This window comes from Rana temporaria, chromosome 3 (assembly GCF_905171775.1).
Source record: "Rana temporaria chromosome 3, aRanTem1.1, whole genome shotgun sequence".
In the NCBI taxonomy this organism is placed as follows: Eukaryota; Metazoa; Chordata; class Amphibia; order Anura; family Ranidae; genus Rana; species Rana temporaria.
Window position 1 is genome coordinate 48,080,750 of NC_053491.1, and position 27,115 is coordinate 48,107,864.

The following is a 27,115-nucleotide window of genomic DNA, read 5'->3' on the forward strand; positions in this document are numbered from 1 at the left end:
CATTCCCACTCGCATTTTCCTCAGGAAATGCATTTTCTAGTTCTTCTTCTTAATTTTAATTTTATTATTCCGTACGTTTTTTGGCTCTGCGTAACTTCTGCATACTTTCAGCTATTGAGACCATTCAACTTTTAAAATGTTCATCTCGTTCAGCTAACGATGGGACTTCTTCAAGTTTTTTTGTACTATTTATACTTTTTAAAATATTAAGCTTTTAGACACTTTTTTTTAACATTGAAGTCAATGAGAACATCCTTTTTCCTGCTTCAAAACACACGTTCTGCCAAAAGTTTCAGCTCCTTCATACTTTCACTTACAGACACCAAACAAACTTTAAAGCGGTCACAAAATATTCAGCTATCCAAACATGACTTTTCAGATTGATATCTTTTACGTTTTTTGTGAAAACGCAATTTACGTTTAGCGATTTTTTCAGAAAATGGAATCGGTTATAATGTAACCCTATGGAAGGGATTTAGAGTGTGTCATGTGACCTTTACAGTGGAGATCTTTGAAAACAAAAATTATCTTTAAAAAAAGGGCGAACAAATTGCTCTCACGCCCACAAGATCTACTTGTCATACACAATTTATATATCAAAACGTAGGTATGCTTGTCTGGTTTCAGGCAATGTGATCAGTTTTGTGATACGTATTTTAGTTTTAGTTCCAGGAGCTTCTAAAGGACAAGAGCGACAAAACCACTCTCATTGACCGTCATGTTAAAAATTTTAAAAATTTTCCTGCAAAACACACAAAGACGCTCTTTTCTAAATCGCTGGCATGGCCACAATTTTAAGTTTATCAACATAAATTTCATATCGATGCGTTCACAAGGGCCGTGTCTTTCAAACGGTGAAGTCGCTGTATCGATCGCATGTACGGTTGTGGATTTATTACGTTTTGTTTGGAGGCGTAATTAATGTATTGGTCTGTGAATTAAAAGGCGTTTGTAATGGCATTTCTTTCCATAAATAGCTTTCTACCTCAGTGCAATATTCCTCCTCACTGACCTGGGGGGAGGGGAAACCTCTTGAGGGGGGAGGGGCGACCAGGAAGTCAGGATACTCTCTACTTTGCAGATAGAGAAATGAGCTGTGTGTCCTAAAGATAGTGTAGTGGTTATGGTGAATGGCTTTGGTGCGGGCTCAGCTATTCAGCATTCCCACTCGCATTTTCCTCAGGAAATGCATTTTCTAGTTTATTAGTGGGAATGCTTTAATAAGCATTCCCAGTATTGATATTCGTTTTTTATTATTAGTGGGAATGCTTTAATAAGCATTCCCAGTATTGATATTCGTTTTTTATTATTCTTCTTCTTAATTTTAATTTTAATTTTATTCCGTACGTTTTTTGGCTCTGCGTAACTTCTGCATACTTTCAGCTATTGAGACCATTCAACTTTTAAAATGTTCATCTCGTTTAGCTAACGATGGGACTTCTTCAAGTTTTTTTGTACTATTTATACTTTTTAAAATATTAAGCTTTTAGACACTTTTTTTAACATTGAAGTCAATGAGAACATCCTTTTTCCTGCTTCAAAACACACGTTCTGCCAAAAGTTTCAGCTCCTTCATACTTTCACTTACAGACACCAAACAAACTTTAAAGCGGTCACAAAATATTCAGCTATCCAAACATGACTTTTCAGATTGATATCTTTTACGTTTTTTGTGAAAACGCAATTTACGTTTAGCGATTTTTTCAGAAAATGGAATCGGTTATAATGTAACCCTATGGAAGGGATTTAGAGTGTGTCATGTGACCTTTACAGTGGAGATCTTTGAAAACAAAAATTATCTTTAAAAAAAGGGCGAACAAATTGCTCTCACGCCCACAAGATCTACTTGTCATACACAATTTATATATCAAAACGTAGGTATGCTTGTCTGGTTTCAGGCAATGTGATCAGTTTTGTGATACGTATTTTAGTTTTAGTTCCAGGAGCTTCTAAAGGACAAGAGCGACAAAACCACTCTCATTGACCGTCATGTTAAAAATTTTAAAAATTTTCCTGCAAAACACACAAAGACGCTCTTTTCTAAATCGCTGGCATGGCCACAATTTTAAGTTTATCAACATAAATTTCATATCGATGCGTTCACAAGGGCCGTGTCTTTCAAACGGTGAAGTCGCTGTATCGATCGCATGTACGGTTGTGGATTTATTACGTTTTGTTTGGAGGCGTAATTAATGTATTGGTCTGTGAATTAAAAGGCGTTTGTAATGGCATTTCTTTCCATAAATAGCTTTCTACCTCAGTGCAATATTCCTCCTCACTGACCTGGGGGGAGGGGAAACCTCTTGAGGGGGAGGGGCGACCAGGAAGTCAGGATACTCTCTACTTTGCAGATAGAGAAATGAGCTGTGTGTCCTAAAGATAGTGTAGTGGTTATGGTGAATGGCTTTGGTGCGGGCTCAGCTATTCAGCATTCCCACTCGCATTTTCCTCAGGAAATGCATTTTCTAGTTTATTAGTGGGAATGCTTTAATAAGCATTCCCAGTATTGATATTCGTTTTTTATTATTAGTGGGAATGCTTTAATAAGCATTCCCAGTATTGATATTCGTTTTTTATTATTCTTCTTCTTAATTAGTGGGAATGCTTTAATAAGCATTCCCAGTATTGATATTCGTTTTTTATTATTCTTAATTAGTGGGAATGCTTTCATAAGCATTCCCAGTATTGATATTCGTTTTTTATTATTCTTAATTTTAATTTTAATTTTATTCCGTACGTTTTTTGGCTCTGCGTAACTCCTGCATACTTTCAGCTATTGAGACCATTCAACTTTTAAAATGTTCATCTCGTTCAGCTAACGATGGGACTTCTTCAAGTTTTTTTGTACTATTTATACTTTTTAAAATATTAAGCTTTTAGACACTTTTTTTTAACATTGAAGTCAATGAGAACATCCTTTTTCCTGCTTCAAAACACACGTTCTGCCAAAAGTTTCAGCTCCTTCATACTTTCACTTACAGACACCAAACAAACTTTAAAGCGGTCACAAAATATTCAGCTATCCAAACATGACTTTTTAGATTGATATCTTTTACGGTTTTTGTGAAAACGCAATTTACGTTTAGTGATTTTTTTATCGGTTATAATGTAATCCTATGGAGCAGGTTTAGAGTGTGTCATGTGACCTTTAGAGTGGAGATCATCCACAAAAAATATTATATTTAAAAAAAGGGGGAACAAATTGCTCTCACGCCCACAAGATCTACTTGTCATACACAATTTATATATCAAAACGTAGGTATGCTTGTCTGGTTTCAGGCAATGTGATCAGTTTTGTGATACGTATTTTAGTTTTAGTTCCAGGAGCTTCTAAAGGACAAGAGACATGTTAAAAAGTCTAAAAAATGTTTCTGCAAAACACACAACGACGCTCTTTTCGAAATCGCTGACATGGCCACATTTTTAAGTTTATCAACATAAATTTCATATCGATGCGTTCACAAGGGCCGTGTCTTTCAAACGGTGAAGTCGCTGTATCGATCGCATATACGGTTGTGGATTTATTAACTTTTGTTTGAAGGCGTAATTCATGTATTGGTCTGTGAATTAAAAGGCGTTTGTAATGTTATTTCTTTCCATAAATAGCTTTCCTTACCTCAGTGCAATATTCCTCCTCACTGACCTGGGGGAGGGGGGGAAACCTCCTGAGGGGGGAGGGGCGACCAGGAAGTCAGGATACTCTCTACTTTGCAGATAGAGAAAGGAGCTGTGTGTCCTAAAGATAGTGTAGTGGTTATGGTGAATGGCTTTGGTGCGGGCTCAGCAATTCAGCATTCCCACTCGCATTTTCCTCAGGGAATGCATTTTTAGTGGGAATGCTTTCATAAGCATTCCCAGTATTGATATTCGTTTTTTATTATTCTTAATTTTAATTTTAATTTTATTCCGTACGTTTTTTGGCTCTGCGTAACTCCTGCATACTTTCAGCTATTGAGACCATTCAACTTTTAAAATGTTCATCTCGTTTTAATTTTATTCCGTACGTTTTTTGGCTCTGCGTAACTTCTGCATACTTTCAGTTATTGAGACCATTCAACTTTTAAAATGTTCATCTCGTTCAGCTAATGATGGGACTTCTTCAAGTTTTTTTGTACTATTTATACTTTGTAAAATATTAAGCTTTTAGACACTTTTTTTTAACATTGAAGTCAATGAGAACATGCTTTTTACGCCTTAAAATCTCATGTGCTGCCAAATGCTTCTTCTCCTTCATACTTTCACTTACAGACACCAAACAAACTTTAAAACGGTCACAAAATATTCAGCTATCCGAAAATGACTTTTTAGATTGATATCTTTTACGGTTTTTGTGAAAACGCAATTTACGTTTAGTGTTTTTTTCAGAAAACGTTATCGATTATAATGTGTTCCTATGGAGCAGCTTTACAGTGTGTCATGTGACCATTACAGTGCAGATCATTGAAAAAAAAAATTATCTTTAAAAAAAGGGGGAACAAATTGCTCTCACGCCCACAAGATCTACTTGTCCTACATAATTTATATATGAAAACGTAGGTATTTTTGTCTGGTTTCAGGCAATGTGATCAGTTTTGTGATACACATTTTATTTTTAGTTCGTGGAGCTTCTAAAGGACAAGAGCCCCAAAGTTCCTCCCATTGACCATCATGTTAAAAAGTGTAAAAAAAAATTCCTGCAAAACGCACAAAGACGCTCTTTTCTAAATCGCTGACATGCACACATTTTTACGTTTATCAACATAAATTTTATACCGATTTGTTCACAAAAGCCTTGTGTTTCAAACGATGAAGTCGATGTATCGATCGCATGTACGGTTGTGGATTTATTAAGGTTTGTTTGAAGACTTCAATAACTGATTTGGTGTGTGGATTATAGCGTTTCTAATGGTATTTTGATTCCCTAAATAGCTTTCTTTACCTCAGTGCAGTCCTCCCTTACCTCATGTGGAGAAAGCCTCCTGAGGGGGAGGGGTGACCAGGCAAGTCAGGACACTCTCTATATTGCAGATAGAGAAAGGAGCTGTGTGATATTAGGCTTTATAAGTACTGAAGGAACACTGCTTGTATGTCCTAAAGATACTGTAGTGGTTATGGTGAATGGCTTTGGTGCGGGCTCAGCAATTCAGCATTCCCACGCATTTTCCTCAGGAAATGCATTTTCTAGTTTTAATTTTAATTTTATTCCGTACGTTTTTTGGCTCTGCGTAACTTCTGCATACTTTCAGCTATTGAGACCATTCAACTTTTAAAATGTTCGTCTCGTTCAGCTAACGATGGGACTTCTTCAAGTTTTTTTGTACTATTTATACTTTTTAAAATATTAAGCTTTTAGACACTTTTTTTTAACATTGAAGTCAATGAGAACATCCTTTTTCCTGCTTCAAAACACACGTTCTGCCAAAAGTTTCAGCTCCTTCATACTTTCACTTACAGACACCAAACAAACTTTAAAGCGGTCACAAAATATTCAGCTATCCAAACATGACTTTTTAGATTGATATCTTTTACGGTTTTTGTGAAAACGCAATTTACGTTTAGTGATTTTTTTATCGGTTATAATGTAATCCTATGGAGCAGGTTTAGAGTGTGTCATGTGACCTTTAGAGTGGAGATCATCCACAAAAAATATTATCTTTAAAAAAAGGGGGAACAAATTGCTCTCACGCCCACAAGATCTACTTGTCATACACAATTTATATATCAAAACGTAGGTATGCTTGTCTGGTTTCAGGCAATGTGATCAGTTTTGTGATACGTATTTTAGTTTTAGTTCCAGGAGCTTCTAAAGGACAAGAGTCATGTTAAAAAGTCTAAAAAAAATTTCTGCAAAACACACAAAGACGCTCTTTTCTAAATCGCTGACATGGCCACATTTTTAAGTTTATCAACATAAATTTCATATCGATGCGTTCACAAGGGCCGTGTCTTTCAAACGGTGAAGTCGCTGTATCGATCGCATGTACGGTTGTGGATTTATTACGTTTTGTTTGAAGGCTTCGATAACTGATTTTGTGTGTGGATGAAAGCGTTTCTAATGGTATTTTGATTCCCTAAATAGCTTTCTTTACCTCAGTGCAGTCCTCCTCCCCACCTCATGTGGAGAAAGCCTCTTGAGGGGGGAGGGGCGACCAGTCAAGTCAGGACACTCTCTATATTGCAGATAGAGAAAGGAGCTGTGTGATATTAGGCTTTATAAGTACTGAAGGAACACTGCTTGTATGTCCTAAAGATAGTGTAGTGGTTATGGTGAATGGCTTTTGTGCGGGCTCAGCAATTCAGCTATTCAGCATTCCCACTCGCATTTTCCTCAGGAAATGCATTGTCTAGTTTTAATTTTAATTTTATTCCGTACGTTTTTTGGCTCTGCGTAACTTCTGCATACTTTCAGCTATTGAGACCATTCAACTTTTAAAATGTTCATCTCGTTTAGCTAACGATGGGACTTCTTCAAGTTTTTTTGTACTATTTATACTTTTTAAAATATTAAGCTTTTAGACACTTTTTTTAACATTGAAGTCAATGAGAACATCCTTTTTCCTGCTTCAAAACACACGTTCTGCCAAAAGTTTCAGCTCCTTCATACTTTCACTTACAGACACCAAACAAACTTTAAAGCGGTCACAAAATATTCAGCTATCCAAACATGACTTTTCAGATTGATATCTTTTACGGTTTTTGTGAAAACGCAATTTACGTTTAGCGATTTTTTCAGAAAATGGAATCGGTTATAATGTAACCCTATGGAAGGGATTTAGAGTGTGTCATGTGACCTTTACAGTGGAGATCTTTGAAAACAAAAATTATCTTTAAAAAAAGGGCGAACAAATTGCTCTCACGCCCACAAGATCTACTTGTCATACACAATTTATATATCAAAACGTAGGTATGCTTGTCTGGTTTCAGGCAATGTGATCAGTTTTGTGATACGTATTTTAGTTTTAGTTCCAGGAGCTTCTAAAGGACAAGAGCGACAAAACCACTCTCATTGACCGTCCATGTTAAAAATTTTAAAAATTTTCCTGCAAAACACACAAAGACGCTCTTTTCTAAATCGCTGGCATGGCCACAATTTTAAGTTTATCAACATAAATTTCATATCGATGCGTTCACAAGGGCCGTGTCTTTCAAACGGTGAAGTCGCTGTATCGATCGCATGTACGGTTGTGGATTTATTACGTTTTGTTTGGAGGCGTAATTAATGTATTGGTCTGTGAATTAAAAGGCGTTTGTAATGGTATTTCTTTCCATAAATAGCTTTCCTTACCTCAGTGCAATATTCCTCCTCACTGACCTGGGGGGGAGGGGAAACCTCTTGAGGGGGGAGGGGCGACCAGGAAGTCAGCATACTCTCTACTTTGCAGATAGAGAAAGGAGCTGTGTGTCCTAAAGATAGTGTAGTGGTTATGGTGAATGGCTTTGGTGCGGGCTCAGCAATTCAGCATTCCCACTCGCATTTTCCTCAGGAAATGCATTTTCTAGTTCTTTTTATTCTTATCCTTTATTCCGTACGTTTTTTGGCTCTGCGTAACTTCTGCATACTTTGAGCTATTGAGACCATTCAACTTTTAAAATGTTCGTCTCGTTCAGCTAACGATGGGACTTCTTCAAGTTTTTTTGTACTATTTATACTTTTTAAAATATTAAGCTTTTAGACACTTTTTTTAACATTGAAGTCAATGAGAACATCCTTTTTCCTGCTTCAAAACACACGTTCTGCCAAAAGTTTCAGCTCCTTCATACTTTCACTTACAGACACCAAACAAACTTTAAAGCGGTCACAAAATATTCAGCTATCCAAACATGACTTTTTAGATTGATATCTTTTACGGTTTTTGTGAAAACGCAATTTACGTTTAGTGATTTTTTTATCGGTTATAATGTAATCCTATGGAGCAGGTTTAGAGTGTGTCATGTGACCTTTAGAGTGGAGATCATCCACAAAAAATATTATCTTTAAAAAAAGGGGGAACAAATTGCTCTCACGCCCACAAGATCTACTTGTCATACACAATTTATATATCAAAACGTAGGTATGCTTGTCTGGTTTCAGGCAATGTGATCAGTTTTGTGATACGTATTTTAGTTTTAGTTCCAGGAGCTTCTAAAGGACAAGAGACATGTTAAAAAGTCTAAAAAATGTTTCTGCAAAACACACAAAGACGCTCTTTTCTAAATCGCTGACATGGCCACATTTTTAAGTTTATCAACATAAATTTTATATCGATGCGTTCACAAGGGCCGTGTCTTTCAAACGGTGAAGTCGCTGTATCGATCGCATGTACGGTTGTGGATTTATTACGTTTTGTTTGAAGGCTTCGATAACTGATTTTGTGTGTGGATGAAAGCGTTTCTAATGGTATTTTGATTCCCTAAATAGCTTTCTTTACCTCAGTGCAGTCCTCCTCCCCCACCTCATGTGGAGAAAGCCTCTTGAGGGGGGAGGGGCGACCAGTCAAGTCAGGACACTCTCTATATTGCAGATAGAGAAAGGAGCTGTGTGATATTAGGCTTTATAAGTACTGAAGGAACACTGCTTGTATGTCCTAATGATAGTGTAGTGGTTATGGTGAATGGCTTTTGTGCGGGCTCAGCAATTCAGCTATTCAGCATTCCCACTCGCATTTTCCTCAGGGAATGCATTTTCTAGTTTTAATTTTAATTTTATTCCGTACGTTTTTTGGCTCTGCGTAACTTCTGCATACTTTCAGCTATTGAGACCATTCAACTTTTAAAATGTGCATCTCATTCAGCTAACGATGGGACTTCTTCAAGTTTTTTTGTACTATTTATACTTTTTAAAATATTAAGCTTTTAGACACTTTTTTTTAACATTGAAGTCAATGAGAACATCCTTTTTCCTGCTTCAAAACACACGTTCTGCCAAAAGTTTCAGCTACTTCATACTTTCACTTGCAGACACCAAACAAACTTTAAAGCGGTCACAAAATATTCAGCTATCCAAACATGACTTTTTAGATTGATATCTTTTACGGTTTTTGTGAAAACGCAATTTACGTTTAGTGATTTTTTTATCGGTTATAATGTAATCCTATGGAGCAGTTTTAGAGTGTGTCATGTGACCTTTAGAGTGGAGATCATCCACAAAAAATATTATCTTTAAAAAAAGGGGGAACAAATTGCTCTCACGCCCACAAGATCTACTTGTCATACACAATTTATATATCAAAACGTAGGTATGCTTGTCTGGTTTCAGGCAATGTGATCAGTTTTGTGATACGTATTTTAGTTTTAGTTCCAGGAGCTTCTAAAGGACAAGAGCGACAAAACCACTCTCATTGACCGTCATGTTAAAAATTTAAAAAATGTTCCTGCAAAACACACAAAGACGCTCTTTTCTAAATCGCTGGCATGGCCACAATTTTAAGTTTATCAACATAAATTTCATATCGATGCGTTCACAAGGGCCGTGTCTTTCAAACGGTGAAGTCGCTGTATCGATCACATGTACGGTTGTGGATTTATTACGTTTTGTTTGAAGGCTTCGATAACTGATTTTGTGTGTGGATGAAAGCGTTTCTAATGGTATTTTGATTCCCTAAATAGCTTTCCTTACCTCAGTGCAGTCCTCCTCCCCCACCTCATGTGGAGAAAGCCTCTTGAGGGGGGAGGGGCGACCAGTCAAGTCAGGACACTCTCTATATTGCAGATAGAGAAAGGAGCTGTGTGATATTAGGCTTTATAAGTACTGAAGGAACACTGCTTGTATGTCCTAATGATAGTGTAGCTGTACCCATGCCTATGCCACATTCCAGACGGAGGTAAGTCTATTTTTCGGAAGAGAGAAAAGTATAGAATGAACGGCATGTATATAAAATAGTGCAAACATTGCTACATGATATCTGCATGTCCTGTACTGTAGGTAGATATGGATGAATGGATATAGTGTAGGTAGATATGGATGGATGGATATAGTGTAGGTAGATATGGATGGATGGATATAGTGTAGGTAGATATGGATGGATGGCTATAGTACACGTAGATATAGATGGATGGATTTAGTGTATGTAGATATAGATTGATGGATATAGCAGGGCTCAAAATTTCAAGTCCTGAGCTACTAGCCAGGCCTTAAGAGTTACTCGCCACCAGTTGCCCCACCCAACCCTCTACCCTGCCCCGCCCATAATTCCACCCCTAATTACGCCCTCATAAATGATCTCATAAAATGACACTGTTAAATGTTTTATGCAGAAATAAGTTACAAAAATAAATATTAACAAAGTGCAGCCTCACCAGTGCTCATCAATGCAGCCTCACCAGTGCCCATCACTGCGGTCCGATCAGTGCCCACCAATGCAGCCTAATAAGTGCCCACAGTGCAGCCTAATCAGTGCAGCCAGATCAGTGCCCATCAGTGCAGCCCCAATGCAATGCAGTGAAATTGGAGGTATGATAGATTGGCAGGTGGGTGTGTGGTGGAATTGGAGACAAAAGTATGATTCAGACCTATGCCTCCAATTCTACCCCCACCCAATCCAATCTCAATCCCCCCCTTCCTTTCCTCCCAGCACACATCTTGTTCAATCCCCCATTCAATGTCTCCAACCCCCTCAAGCACATGTGCTGCTTCCAATCACAGCACACTGTCATAGTTACCATTCTCCTTTCTCCTGCAGCAGGGGGAGGGGGGGCAGGCATCGGTGCACACTGAGAACGAGCTTGAGGCATGCAGCATGAGGGAGGTGGAGAGGGGTGGTCCCAGACGGCTGACTGTTTCCAGGGGGTGGGATGTGTGGCAGGGAGAGGGGCGGTCCCTGGCAGCTCACTACTGTATTCTAAATGTAATGCCTGTAATGCGAGTGCGGGGGGGGGGATGTGCAGCAAGGAGGAAGAGGGGCGGTTCATAGGCGGCTTACTTTTCCCATTGTAATGCCCCCACTGCGAGTGCGGGGGGGGCGGGATGTTCAGCAAGGAGGGAGGGAGAGGGGCGGTCCATAGGCGGCTTACTTTTCCCATTGTAATGCCCCCACTGCGAGTGCGGGGGGGGGGGCGGGATGTTCAGCAAGGAGGGAGGGAGAGGGGCGGTCCATAGGCGGCTTACTTTTCCCATTGTAATGCCCCCACTGCGAGTGCGGGGGGGGCGGGATGTTCAGCAAGGAGGGAGGCAGAGGGGCGGTCCATAGGCGGCTTACTTTTCCCATTGTAATGCCCCCACTGCGAGTGCGGGGGGGGGAAGCGGGATGTTCAGCTGACAGTTCCTATTGTAATGTCCGCACTGCGAGTGCGGGGGGGGGTTGAATGTGTAGCAAGAAGGGAGGGAGAGGGGCGGTCCCCTGCGGCTGACTTCTGTATCCTTGTAATGTCCACGCTGCAAAGGGGGGCGGGGTGTGTGCACTGGCACGGAGGGAGGGAGAGGGGCGGTCCATAGGCGCTAACTATTCCTACAATTGTAATGCCCGTGCTGTGAGCCTCTGCGCGGCGGGGAATCGGCTTTACATTCCCGGGACAGCGCAGCCCTGGAACATACTCGCACACCTCAAAATTACACTCGCAAAATGCGAGCAAACTAGTGAATTTTTGAGGGCTAGATATAGTGTAGGTAGATATGGATGGATGGATATAGTACACGTAGATATAGATGGATGGATTTAGTGTAGGTAGATATAGATGGATGGATATAGTGTAGGTAGATATGGATGGATGAATATAGTGTAGGTAGATATAGATGAATGGATATACTGTAGGTAGATATAGATGGATGGATATAGTGTAGGTAGATATGGATGGATGAATATAGTGTAGGTAGATATAGATGAATGCAACTTATACTACCGAGAAATAGCAAAACTACCGTATGGTCTGAAATGGAAACAATATGGGGTGTCCCTCTTGTCGCACATAGTTAAAGCGGGCCGGTTGAGGTCCTTTGCTGAGCTCAGGGCTGACTTTCAGCTCCCAGCGTCCATGCACTTTTACTACCTTCAACTCAAACATGCATTTGATGCTCAGAGGGAGGATGATATATGGTCTATGGACGCGGCGCCGCTCTTTAACTACTTGTTCGAAGTGTCCACCTACAAAGGGTTCATATCCAGTTGTTACGCTATGCTGTTAAACCTCTTCCTGCCGGGTGCCCCTCTTAGGGCGGTGGCGCGGTGGGAACAGGATGTAGGAGCGTTCGAGGATGAGCAGTGTGAAGAAGCCTTGCAGGCGATTCCCGCATGCTCCCTGAATGTGGCACAAAGACTCTCGCAACTTTACATCCTCCTAAGGGTTCATTACACGCCGGCCAGGCTGGCACGGATGGGACTGGGGGTGGACCCCTGCTGCACCAGGTGCTGCAGGGATCACGGAGATCTCATCCACCTTCTGTGGCGGTGCCCGAAGCTTCATCTATATTGGACGGGGGTGGTTGACACGATTAACAGGGCCTTTCAGACCCAGGTTCCCTTGGAGCCCAAGGCGTGTCTCCTGGGGATCACTGAGGGTCTCCTACTGGAGGAAGTTCCCAGACAGGCTATAGGCAGGGCCCTGTTCCAAGCTCGCCTGGTGATACTGAGACACTGGAAAGACACTGAACCACCTACAGTGCAGGAATGGATTAAACAAATGGGGGTCACTCTGAGGTTGGAAAAGGTGGTGTATCAGAGACGGGGGACAAGCGGCAAATATGAGAAGTTATGGGCCCAGTGGCTTGATGTTCCGGGGCTTGCCCCGATAGACCTAGTGTACGACAGGATATTCTAGGTTTGCGCCCAGCCGGATTGGGAACACTTGAGCACGCCATGGAGGGGGGTGGGAGGCGGGTGGTTGCAGGGAAATCCATTATGTTGCGGGGATGTGATTGTAGGGCACTGTTTTGCTATTAATGTGTTCTCCCATGGGAATTTAAATGTGATAAGGCTCTGGAAATTGTAAACTGTTTTCTTTTTTTTACATATGCTCAATAAAAACCTTTGTTTGAGAAAAAAAAAGATATAGATGAATGGATAGAGTGTAGGTAGATATGGATGGATGAATATAGTGTAGGTAGATATGGATGGATGAATATAGTGTAGGTAGATATAGATGAATGGATATAGTGCACATAGATATAGATGGATGGATTTAGTGTAGGTAGATATAGATTGATGAATATAGTGTAGGTAGATATGGATGGATGAATATAGTGTAGGTAGATATAGATGAATGGATTTAGTGTAGGTAGATATAGATGGATGGATATAGTGTAGGTAGATATGGATGGATGAATATAGTGTAGGTAGATATTGATGAATGGATATAGTGCATGTAGATATAGATGGATGGATTTAGTGTAGGTAGATATAGATTGATGAATATAGTGTAGGTAGATATGGATGGATGAATATAGTGTAGGTAGATATGGATGGATGGATATACTGTAGGTAGATATGGATGGATGGATATACTGTACGTAGATATGGGTGGATATACTGTAGGTAGATATGGATGGATGAATATAGTGTAGGTAGATATAGATGAATGGATATAGTGTAGGTAGATATAGATGAATGGATATAGTGTAGGTAGATATGGATGGATTGATATAGTGTAGGTAGATATAGATGGATGGATATAGTGTAGGTAGATATGGATGGATGAATATAGTGTAGGTAGATATGGATGGATGAATATAGTGTAGGTAGATATGGATGGATATAGTGTAGGTAAATATGGATGGATGGATATAGTGTAGGTAGATATAGATGGATGGATATACTGTAGGTAGATATGGATGGATGGATGGATATACTGTAGGTAGATATGGATGGATGGATATACTGTAGGTAGATATGGATGAATGGATATAGTGTAGGTAGATATGGATGGATGGATATAGTGTAGGTAGATATAGATGGATGGATATACTGTAGGTAGATATGGATGGATATAGTGTAGGTAGACATAGATGGATGGATATAGTGTAGGTAGATATGGATGGATATAGTGTAGGTAGATATGGATGGATATACTGTAGGTAGATATGGGTGGATATAGTGTAGGTAGATATGGATGGATGGATATAGTGTAGGTAGATATGGATGGATGGATATACTGTAGGTAGATATAGTGTAGGTAGATCTAGATATGGATGGATGTAATGTAGGTAGACTTCATGCAGTTTATTTGGGTAGATATATGTAACACGTGACTCTGATTTGGACCTTCTATGTGAAATGCATTGATTGACCTGTCTGTGTTTCCCCCCCCCAGAACCAACTCTTCTATGTCATGGAGTATCTAAGCGGAGAAGATCTGGCGGACGTGGCGCAAGGATGTGACATCACCACCCTCAGACTGACCACAGCAGAGCTTGTGTGTGGTCTGCAGTTTATCCATTCCACAGGTATCATACACAGGTAAGTACTATTATTTACTTTACAATCCCCCCTCCCCCTCCCTCTGCCTCAACACCCAATGGTGACCCGTTCCTCCTCCTCCATCCAATGTCCACCTCTCTGCTGGATGCACACATAAGGAGAGGAGGACGGAGGAATGCAGCCTGGATGATAGGAAACATTGGGTGGTGCTAGGAAAGGGAGCTTTGTAATTGTTCATCCCGCTATGGATCTCTAATACTGGGATATATGAGAGGAATCATTGTCTGAACTCTTTTTTTTCTCCACAGAGACCTAAAGCTTGACAACATCCTCATAGATGGCACCGGTCACATCAAGATCGCAGACTTCGGAATTTCAACTATCTACACGCCTGAACGCAAGGTAAGTCCAATATGCCCATACACAGGGCAATTATTAACCATACTAGGATTGAATTAAAGAGAACCTGTATATATAGAGCAATTATCAGATTAGGACTGGATTAAAGACCTTGAAGGTCCCATCCAGCTACCGATTTGGCTTTGGGGGTCCCTTCTAGTCCTGGGGGCCTCATTCAGAATCTATCTGGTCCTTGCGGTCCTGTCCAGCTAAAACCCACCCCTGGGGGCCCTGTCCAACTACTATCTGGCCATGAGAATCCTGTCCAGTCCTGGGGGGCCCTGTCTAACCATCATCTGGCCCTGGAGGTTCCTTCCAGCTACCATCTGGCCCTGTGGGTGATGTCCAGTCCTCGGGGTGGGGGGGGGGGGGTCCAGTCTAACAGCCCTATGCCCATGTGATCCCTGTCCAGCTATCATCTGGCCTTAGGGGGACTCATCTGGCTACCACCCACCCCTGGGGGTTAAAATTTACAGATTGAAACTGAATACTCGTTGTAATGTTGATATTGTTGGTTTCTAGCCTGACCTGTCATCCTTATCCTTCTTTCTCTCTCTGATTTCCCCACAGATGTCGTGTGACCCATCCATGGATTATTTCTGGTTGGGGGTCACGTTATGTGATCTGGCCTTTGGTTGTCGTCCAATCTTTTGCAGCCGTGACAATGCCATATGCTGTGTAATGCCACTGTACCCGGCGGACACCGACCCAAACTTTGTGAACCTGCTAGAAAAGGTAAGTAGTGAAACAGTCCCAGTGGGACAAGAAAAGTAGACATATAGGCTCCACTAGAGAGTCAGTGCGCTTCATGACCAAATCCCATCACTTTATGTTTTCCTGTTTTCTTTTCTCCCCGTAGCTCACGTGCGAAGGCAAAGAGGTGTGCAAAGCGACAATCAACAACATCAGAAATCACCCATTTTTCCGAAGATTAAACTGGAAGGAGGTGGAGGCGAGAGAGACACCCCCTCCATTCTTTGTACCTCACAAGGTATGTATTTAATCAGTGTGTCAATAGGGGGCATTTTTGCATTGAAGTCAAAAGGACGCAATTTTGCACTGAAGTCAATAGGACACGGTCAGTCATTATCTGAACTTTTTTTTTTCTATCAGCAAAACTTAGATAACCCTATTCTCGGCTGATAATTTTCCAGCGTCCGATATATCGGTGCATTCCTACATAGAGGGGTTTATTCCAATCATTCGTGGATCTCATTGTCCTCTTTTTTCTATTTCAGGATCTCAGAAAAGTTACAAAGCAGACGATACCATTGGATGACCTCCTAAATGATGAGACCATTCCAGCCAAGAAGCAAGTGCTATTCAATGGCTTTTCATTTGAAAGTGATCAATGGAGAACCATACAGAAGCTGAACTGAAGCCGAAAACACACCAGGATGAAGCTTATGGAAACCGACATAAAATACTGCAAGGAATTTCACGCCTCAACCATATACCACCGCAAGGGAGCCGTGACATCTACCACCACCAAGGGAGTGAGACTGAGACTGTGAGGAAGTCAGGACTGAGCCTATGATGGAGCAGGGAGGAGTGTGTGAAGGAGCAGAGAGGAGTCTGTGGGGGGACAGACTCCTAAAGCTCTCCTGCACTCTCCTCCCCCGCTCCCTCGTAGACTTAGTCCCCTCTTCCCGACAGTCCAAGCCTGACTCAGGGAGGGGAGCCAGGCTATGACTGTGAGGTAGCCGGAGCAGAGCCGAAGCCGAAGCAGGGAAGAATCTGTAGAAGAGCAATGGGGAATATACAGGAAGTAGGGAGGAGTCTGTGGGGGGACAGACTCCTAAAGCTCTCCTGCACTCTCCTCCCCCGCTCCCTCGTAGACTTAGTCCCCTCTTCCCGACAGTCCAAGCCTGACTCAGGGAGGGGAGCCAGGCTAAGACTGTGAGGTAGCCGGAGCAGAGCCGAAGCCGAAGCAGGGAAGAATCTGTAGAAGAGCAATGGGGAATATACAGGAAGTGGGGAGGAGTCTGTGGGGGGACAGACTCCTAAAGCTCTCCTGCACTCTCCTTCCCCACTCCCTCGTAGACTTAGTCCCCTCTTCCCGACAGTCCCAGTCTGGCTCAGGGAGGGGAGCTAGGCTAAGACTGTGAGGTAGCCGGAGCAGAGCCGAAGCCGAAGCAGGGAAGAATCTGTAGAAGAGCAATGGGGAATATACAGGAAGTGGGGAGGAGTCTGTGGGGGGACAGACTCCTAAAGCTCTCCTGCACTCTCCTTCCCCGATCCCTCGTAGACTTAGTCCCCTCTTCCCGACAGTCCAAGCCTGGCTCAGGGTGGGGAGCCAGGCTAAGACTGTGAGGTAGCCGGAGCAGAGCCGAAGCCGAAGCAGGGAAGAATCTGTAGAAGAGCAATGGGGAATATACAGGAAGTGGGGAGGAGTCTGCCAGAGAGCAAGGAGAGGTCTGCTAGGGAAAAGGGAGTGCACAGAAGTGTCAGAGAGTAGGAGGAGACTTTCAGGAAGTGGAGAAGAATCTGCCAGGAAGAGGGGACTGAGCCTACAATTGAGCAGGGATAAGTCTGCAGGGAAGCGATGGTAGTCTGTATGGGAGCAGAGAGTAGTCTGCCAGGGAGGGAGGGATGCATGGCGTGCAGACTCCTCTCTGCTCCCTAACAGATTCCTACCGCTTCCCTGCAGACTCCTCCCTGCTCTGTTGTAGACTCAGTCCCCATTTTCTGGTAGGCTCCTGCCCACTACCTGAGGGACCATAGTGGGACACTATGGTGGGGGGACACATGGGGACACACAGGTGGTGGGGGGACACTGGGGCACACCGTGGTGGGGGGGACAGGGGGACACTGTGGTGGGGGGAGAGGGGGACACTGTGGTGGGGGGGGGACACAGTGGTGGAGAAGACACTGTGGTGGGGGGGACACTGTGGTGGGGGGGACACATTGTGGTGGGGGTACACAGGAGGACATTGTGGTGGGGGGACACTGTGGTGGGGGGGACAGGGGGACACTGTGGCAAGAGGGACAGGGGGACACTGGGGCACACTGTGGTGGGGGGGACAGGGGGACACTGTGGTGGGGGGAGAGGGGGACACTGTGGTGGGGGGGGACACAGTGGTGGAGAAGACACTGTGGTGGGGGGGACACATTGTGGTGGGGGTACACAGGAGGACATTGTGGTGGGGGGACACAGTGGTGGAGAAGACACTGTGGTGGGGGGACACTGTGGTGGGGGGGGACACATTGTGGTGGGGGTACACAGGAGGACATTGTGGTGGGGGGACACTGTGGTGGGGGGGACAGGGGGACACTGTGGTAAGAGGGACAGGGGGCACTGGGGCACACTGTGGTGGGGGGGACAGGGGGACACTGTGGTGGGGGGAGAGGGGGACACTGTGGTGGGGGGGGACACAGTGGTGGAGAAGACACTGTGGTGGGGGGGAAACTGTGGTGGGGGGACACATTGTGGTGGGGGTACACAGGAGGACATTGTGGTGGGGGGACACTGTGGTGGGGGGGACAGGGGGACACTGTGGTAAGAGGGACAGGGGGACACTGTGGTGGGGGTGACAGGGGGCATGGTGGTGGGGGGGACACACAGGTGGTTGGGGGACACTGTGGTGGGGGGACACTGGGGCACACTGTGGTGGGGGTGACAGGGGGACACTGTGGTAAGAGAGACAGGGGGACACTGTGGTGGGGGTGACAGGGGGACACAGTGGTGGGGGGACACATGGGGACACACAGGTGGTGGGGGGGACACTGTGGTGGGGGGACACTGGGGCACACTGTGGTGGGGGGGACAGGGGGACACTGTGGTGGGGGGAACACTGGTGGAGGGGACACAGTGGTGGGGGGGACACTGGTGGGGGGGGCACATTGTGGTGGGGGGGACACTGTGGTGGGGGTACACAGGGGGACATTGTGGTGGGGGGGCACAGTGGTGGGGGTGACACTGGTGGAGGGGACACTGGTGGGGGTGACAGGGGGACACTGTGGTGGGGAGACACACAGGTGGTGGGGGGGACACTGTGGTGGGGGGACACTGGGGCACACTGTGGTGGGGGGGGACACTGGTGGAGGGGACACAGTGGTGGGGGGGACATTGTGGTGGGGGGGACACGGTGGTGGGGGGGACAGGGGGACACATTGTGGTGGGGGGGACACTGTGGTGGGGGTACACAGGGGGGCATTGTGGTGGGGGGGACAGGGGGACACTGTGGTGGGGGGGACAGGGGGACACATTGTGGTGGGGGGGACACTGTGGTGGGGGTACACAGGGGGACACTAAATCAGTGGTTCTCAACCTTTCTAGTGCTGTGACCCCTGGATAAAATTTCCCAAGTTGTGGGGACCCCTAACGGTAAAATGATTTTCCTATGGTGGGTTGTCAGCACAAGTAATTTGCGCCCCTAACCCACGGACATTTAGCGCTCCCTGAGTCCCTTCCACTCGTACATTATTAAAACCCCTATAGTACATTTTAGGATGGACCTCTCTTTTTTTTTTTTCTCCTTTCTTTCCCTTTTATCTCTCTCTATCCTCATTTCTTGTTTGTTTTCACCATTCCTCTCTAGCCATCTTTCTTGTTCTTTCTCTTATTCTTTCTCTCCTTTTTTTTTGTTCCTCCCCCTCTTTTCCTCTCCCTTCCATGTATTCTCTATTTTTATTCCTTCTCTTACTCCCTGGTGGGCAGTATGGGATTAGTGGCAGTGCTGGCGGGGAGTTTGAATCAGTGGCAGTGCTGGCGGGGAGTTGGGATCAGTGGCAGTGCTGGTGGGGAGTTGGGATCAGCCAACTTAGGTGCTCTTGATCAAGGTCATCTGCTGATCTGAGAACTGAAGTGGGAACTTTTAAAGAAAACTCTAATCACAGGTAGTGTTACTCACTGTGTCTCCGACTTTGTGGTTTCTCGTAGAAGTGGCACCTATGCTGAAATCAGCAGATAGGGTCTCCTCCAGCCCCTCCCACTTCACATTCCTCACCAGTCAGCTGACCTCTAGTCCTTGCCCCCTAGCTATGCCATGAACTGAATGGAGGCAGCTGTGAAGAGGCTGAGTGGGCGGCCACGGGCTTCAGGAACAGCCCAGGTTTTGGTGACCCCTGGCAAATCCTCATTTGACCCCCAAGGGGGTCCCGACCCCCAGGTTGAGAACCACTGCTCTAAATAAACAGACTCACCCGTCCCTGTAATTAAGACCCCGCCCTCCTCTCTTCTCGTCCGTTCTTGTGCTGTACTGGCCGCTGCCTTGGGGTTCCCGTCATCATCCTCTCTTCCTAGTTTATTCACAGACCTCCGGGCAGGGAAGAAGACCCAGTGTTGATGCCGCGCGGAGGAGGGTAGGCGGAGCATTAGGCTCCGCCTCTTTCAGTTAATCTGGTCAGCAATCAGACGTCTTATGGGGGCGACAGTTGCTCCCCTCCCCCGGCCAAGGTCGCCCAATAGTATTAGGCAATGCTTCGCTATAGCAGGGCGGCCGCCGGGACCTAAATGTATGTGGGAGGCGGCCGCGGGACGACGAGTGGGGGGGGAGTCTGGGGGGGGGGGGCGGCAGCAGCACATTAGGGTGTGCCCAGGCACACCCGGCACATCCCGTGCGCACGCCTATGGTTAGGGTTAAGGGTTAGGGGTTAGTAAAGGGGTAGGGATATATGTTAGGGTTAAGGGTTAAAGTTAAGGGCTAGGGTCACATGTTAGTGTTGTAAGACTGATTTAAAAAATCCCAGAATCCACTCTCACAAGAGTATTAATTTGCATTATACTAGCCGATTTGCATTTTCAAACGGGATACCCCCCAAAAATTTCAGCAAGGGACTTATGTAAAATTAAGGGGGTGGGACAAAAAGGTCAACCATGGCTTATGTAAATGCAAATTAAGCTTTACTGATGAAAAAAGTACACATACAATATATACTTCAAGTCCATTCAAGGCAACACAGTGTCCCTATTTAGGACAGTGCTCCTCCGTAGTACCAAACTATAATTAAAAACATACTGCAGTAATAAACAACGCTGTCATATAAAAAACGCTAAGCACAAAATAGCCCCGCAACTCCATACAATGATTTCCTATCTCCAGGAAGGGATAGCACCTGATGCTACTAATTACCGTATTTATCGGCGTATATCGCGCACTTTTTTGCCCTGGGGGCAAAATCGTGGGTGCGCGATATACGCCAATACCCGCTTTCCCACGCCGAGTTTTGAATACTGCGCCGACATATACCGAGCGCAGTACACTCGGGTATAGTCGGCCAGTCTCGGCTTCTTCCACGCTCACGTCCTGGACGTACAGGTTGCCGAGCCTGCCCGAGTGTACTGCGCTGGCGCAGTATTCAAAACTCGGCGCGGGAAACGAGCGGGGAGGACGCGAGGACGCCGGACCCGACGAAGAGGACACCCGAAGCCGCAGACGGACGCCCGATTCGCCGATGGACGCCGCGTAAGACACCAAAACTTTAAGTACAAAGGGCCAAATCCTCAAAAATCCTGCCTAACTTAACTTTTCCCATTTAAGATCCACAAAGCACTTACCTAGAAATTTCAGGCCGTGTAACTTAAATGTCTCCGGCGCAAGGCTGTCCTCTTCTGCAGGGGGCGATGACAATTTAAATGAGGCGCGCTCCCGCGCCGGCCGTACTGCGCATGCTCGTGACGTCATTTTCCTGACGGGCAGCGCGCGAAATTACGTTATGTCGGGCTTTGTGGATTGCGACGGGACAATAAAGTTGCGTCGGGTAAAAAAAAAGTTACGCGCCGGGAAAAAAATCCAAAATTAAAAAAAAATCGCGGCGATCGAAAAAAAGATCTGTTTTTACAAGGTGTTACTAGTTTACACTTTGTAAAAGCAGAACTAATTTTACGTATGCAAACGTAAACTTACGCAGAAAACACAAAGCTGAAAAGCTTTGTGGATCTCCGTAAGTCCTCATTTGCATACGCAAAGCGGCATTTCAATGAGAAATGCCCCCAGCGGCGGATGCGGTACTGCATCCTAAGATCTGACAGTGTAAGTCTCTTACAGATGTCAGATCTTCTGCCTATCTTTGGAAAACTGCTTCTGAGGATCAGTTCCAAAGATAGGCACAGGGATACGCAGGCTGAACAGCAGTTCCGCCTGCGTATCCCTTTTGAGGATTTGGCCCAAAAAACTATTTTTTTCCACAGGAATGTGGGGAACTTTAGGGGTGCGTGCTATACGCGGGAGCGCGCTATACCCCGATAAATACGGTATTTCTCTTCTAGGTGTTGTACTTCTTTCTCAAACTAGTAGCGTATTAGGAAAGTGGGGTGAGGGGAGAGGCTCTGGAAGTGTCTTAGGGCTCAAGGAAGATCTTCAAGCTCAGTTCATTATTCAATCCATTTGGCTGAAGAGTCTTGAGCTTGAAAATCCAGGATTTCTTTCCTTAGGAGCACTGTATCAAAATCTCCCCTGTGGCCCATAAGGTCCAGAGAGAAAAAGTCCTCTCTGAACTAGTGAGAGACCATGAGTGTGGTGATTTATGACATTTCTATGTATTTTGTATTACCAAGTGTTGCAACTAACTATCATTAACCACTTAAGTTCACACCAGACTCAGGGCCAGATCCACAGCCGCCGAGCGCAACTTAACTTTTCAGAGTTAAGTTACACTGCAGCAAATCTGCAAAGTTAGGTGCCGATCCACAAAGCACTTACCTGGAAATTTGCGGCGGTGTAACTTAACTCCGTCCGGCGCAAGGCGTTCCTAATACAAATGGGCGATTCCCATTAAAATTAGGCGCGCTCCCGCGCCGGACGTACTGCGGATGCTCCGTCGGGTAACTTACCCGACGTGCATTGCGCTAACTGACGTCGCTCCGACGTCATTTGCTTAGACGTTAACGTAAATGGCGTCAGCGCCATTCACGAACGTCTTACACAAACGACGTAGAGTTGAAAATTTCGACGCGGAAACGACGGCCATACTTAATAGGGCTTAGTCAAATAGGACTCAGCCCTATTTTTACGCGGCGTAACTCGACGTAAACAACGTAGATTTAGCGCGACGGGCCCGTCGGAACGTTCGTGGATCGCCGTAAGTGTTCATTTGCATATTCTAGGCCGGCCGCAATGGCCTCGTCACCTAGCGGCCGGCCTAGAATTGCATCCTTAAGATCCGACAGTGTAATTCAATTACACATGTCGGATCTTCTGCCTATCTATGGTAAACTGATTCTGTGGATCAGTTCCAAAGATAGAAACAGGGATACGACGGCGTATCAGTAGATACGCCGGCGTATCCCTTTTGTGGATTACCCCCTCAGTTCTGTGTGCTTTTTTTCTACACTAAAAATGCATGCACAGTGTTTTCCATGTATTCCAATGGCTCTAATTCACACTATGCAGTCAGTTCCAGTCAGTTTCCGGGGCATAAACTGACCGGAACTGACTGTGTTGATGCAGATAAAACTGAACTGCACAGAACTGCATCTGGTGTGAACTGGCCCTTAAAGCGGAGTTCCACCCAAAATTTGAACTTTTGCTTATCCCACTCCTCACCCCCTTACATGCCACATTTGGCATGTAATTTTTGTTGGGGGGGGGGGGAGTGGGGGCTTCAGGAGGAGTGGGACTTTCTGTCCCACTTCCTCCTTCCGCCGAGAGGCTGGTTAGGCGATTAAGCTTAATCGCCTACAGCAGCCCCTCCCTGTAGGCGATCGCCTAGGACACGTCACAGGTCCTAGGCGATCTCCTGTCCAATCAGATGGCGCAGCGCCGGGCCGCACCGCGCGCGCAGTGCCGCTCGTGCATGCGCAGTGGGTGCCCGGCCGTGAAGCCGAAAGCTGTCACGGCCGGGTGCCCACAGTTGAAATGAAGACGCCAGCCGGGGAGGGGGGGAGAGGAGCGGAGTCCCAGCCGGCGCATCGCTGGAACGCTGGAGCAGGTAAGTGTCTTTTTATTAAAAGCCAGCAGCTGACTTTTAATAAACATAAAAATTGGCTGGAACACCCCTTTAAGGTTATATTTTGGGGGGGGGGGGTCAGTATTTGAACAGACTGACAATCTCCATTTGGACAGAACATACATCTACATCCCCCAATTACAGATATTGATCTCCTGAATATGACAGAAGGAAAGATGATGAAAATAAAGGTGAAGCATCTCTCATCCACCAGAGACGGGGAGAGACCAGCAAAGAGAAGCAGAGAAGAATGCACCAATGGAGAACATCCGCTCTTGTTGGCTCTTTTGCGGTGCCCAGAAACCTCCCCCCAGGATATTGAGGCTTTCTACAGCTTTACTGGTATGTTCCCACTTTTCCTTTATGATAGGAAACCTGTAATGAGATAAATACATAGGCTGCCATTGCTATTCCCGGTCTCACCAGAGACACTGAGAGCAGCAGGTGCCCTGCACCTCAAACACCTGTAAGGCGGGGGCATGGCTTATTGGCACTGTGTGTGTTTATGGATGCATACAGCCTGGTTCAGAAGCACACTCGCATGGGTGCCCCATAGAACACTACTTGCTAAGGGGGCACTCAGAGGAAGAAGGAGCGGACAGCATCAGCGGGGGACTGCCAAAGAGGAGGTGCAATATTGTTGCACAAAGTAGATAATTATAATATTTTTTTATTTCATTTAAAAAAATACCCTTTAATAGCACCTTAACTTTAAACTGATGGCCTGTAGGGGCTTTTATAATGCTGCCTATTGAAAACGTAGGGTACTGAAGTTTGGTTTTGTTTTGCAATTTTAATGCTTGACATGTTGGGTAATACAGTGCCTTGCAAAAGTATTCACCCCCTTTGCATTTTTCGTGTTTTGTTGCCTCACAACCTGGAATTAACATGGATTGTTTGAGGATTTGAATCATTTAATTTAAAGAACATGCCCATAACTTTGAAGATGTTTTTTTATTTATTGTGAAGCAAACAACAAATACGCACATTGGGCTAGATTCAGTAAGAATCGCCTATCTTTAGGCGGGCGTAGCGTATCTCATATACGCTACGATGCCGTAACTTTGAGAGGCGAGTCTCGTATTCTGAAAGAATTTGCGCCCGAAGTTACGGCGGCGTAGCGTATATGGGCCGGCGTAAGCCTGCCTATTTCAAAATAGGCTGGTAGGGGGCGTGTTGTATGCTAATTAATCGTGAAAGTATCCCAGTGCGCATGCTCAAAATCACGCCGCAAATAGTCAATGCTTTCGACGTGAACGTAACATACGCCCTATTCGCGTACGACTTACGCAAACGACGTAAACTACATAAAATTCGACGCTGTCCCGACGTCCATACTTAACATTGGCTACGCCTCATATAGCAGGGGTAACTTTATGCCGGAAAAAGCCTTACGTAAACGACGTAAAACAATGTGCCGGTCGCACGTACGTTTCTGAATCGGCGTATCTAGCTCATTTGCATATTCTACGCGGAAATCAATGGAAGCGCCACCTAGCGGCCAGCGTTAATATGCACCCTAAGATACAACGGCATAGGAGACTTACGCCGCTCGTATCTAGGCAACATTGAGGCGTATCTGATTCTATGAATCAGGCGCCGAGATGCGATGGCCCGCATTCGGAGTTACGACGGCGTATCTGGAGATACGCCGACGTAACTCCTTTATGAATCTAGCCCATTGACTTTTTCTGTCATTTTGTCCTAACTATTCACCCCCCTAAAGTCAATACTTTGTAGAGCCACCTTTTGCGGCTATCACAGCTCCAAGTCGCTTTGGCCAAGTCTCTATGAGCTTGCCACATCTTACCACTGGGATTTTTTGCCCATTCCTTCTTGCAAAACTGCTACAACTCCTTCAAGTTGGATGGTCTGCGCTTGTGAACAGCAATCTGTAAGTCTGACCACAGATTTTCTATTGGATTGAGGTCTGGGCTTTGACTAGGCCATTCCAACACATTTACATGTTTCCCCTTAAACCACTCAAGTGTTGCTTTAGCAGTGTGTTTGGGGTCATTGTCCTGCTGGAAGGTGAACCTCCGTCCTCGCCTCAAATCACGCACAGAGTGGTACAGGATTTGCTCAAGAATATCCCTGTATTTAGCACCATACATCTTTCCCTCAACTCTGACCAGTTTCCCAGTCCCGACTGCTGAAAAACATCCCCACAGCATGATGCTGCCACCACCATGTTTCACAGTGGGGATGGTGTTCTTTGGGTGATGTGATGTGTTGGGTTTGCACCAGACATAGAGTTTTCTTTGATGGGCAAAAAGTTAAATTTTAGTCTCATCAGACCAGAGCACCTTCCTCCATACATTTTGGGAGTCTCCCACATGCCTTTTCACAAACTCAAAACGTGCCATTTAGTTTTTTGCTGCAAATAATGGCTTTCTTCTGGCCACTCTGCCATAAAGCCCAACTCTATGGAGCATACGGCTTGTCGTCCTATGTACAGATACTCCAGTCTCTGCTGTGGAACTCTGCAGCTCCTCCAGGGTTACCTTAGGTCTCTGTGCTGCCTCTCTGATTAATGCCCTCCTTGCCCGGTCCGTGAGTTTTGGTGTGCGGTCATCTCTTGGCAGGTTTGCTGTTGTGCCATGTTCTTTCCATTTGGTTATGATAGATTTGATGGTGCTCCTAGGGATCATCAAAGATTTGGATAATTTTTTATAACTGAGCCCTGACTTGTACTTCTCAACAACATTGTCCCTTACTTGTTTGGAGAGTTTTTTGGTCTTCCTGGCAGTGTTTGGTTAGTGATGCCTCTTGTTTAGGTGTTGCAACCTCTGGGGCCTTTCAAAAAGGTGTGTATATGTAATGACAGATCATGTGACACTTTGATTGCACACAGGTGGACATCATTTCACAAATTATGTGACTTCTGAAGGTAATTGGTTGCACCAGAGCTTTTTATGGGCTTCATAACAAAGGGGGTGATTACATATGCACGTGCCAATTATCACTTTTTTTTTATTGTTTTATGTATATATATTTCTAATTTTACTTCACCAACTTAGACTATTGTGTTCTGATCCATCACATATAATACATATAAAAAAAAATGAACTAAAGGATGTAATGTAAGAAAATAGGTAAAAAGACAAGGGGGTGAATACTTTTGCAAGGCACTGTATATTGTGTGCACTAATACTAAAATAGAATTTTTTCATTTCAAGCCTGCTTCACGTGAAGACATTAAACCAAATAACAACCAAAACCATTTCCACCTGAAAGGAAGGAGGAGATCTTTAGGCTGAAGATGTATGCACAGATGGACAGAGAATGCGATTCCTTCATCCTCAAATCGGGAGGACCGAGATATTTTGACCGAAGGCAGGATAAACTCTGAATTGCAGATAAGTTGGGCTGCGTGCCCAGGAAAAAACAGGACTAACATTTATTTACTGACACACACTGGACAACATACAGTGACTGGCATGCACTGACCTACACTAACAGAGGACGTCCAGATGCACACACACATACACAACCAAATTAGGAGAGAGTAGATCGCACACACA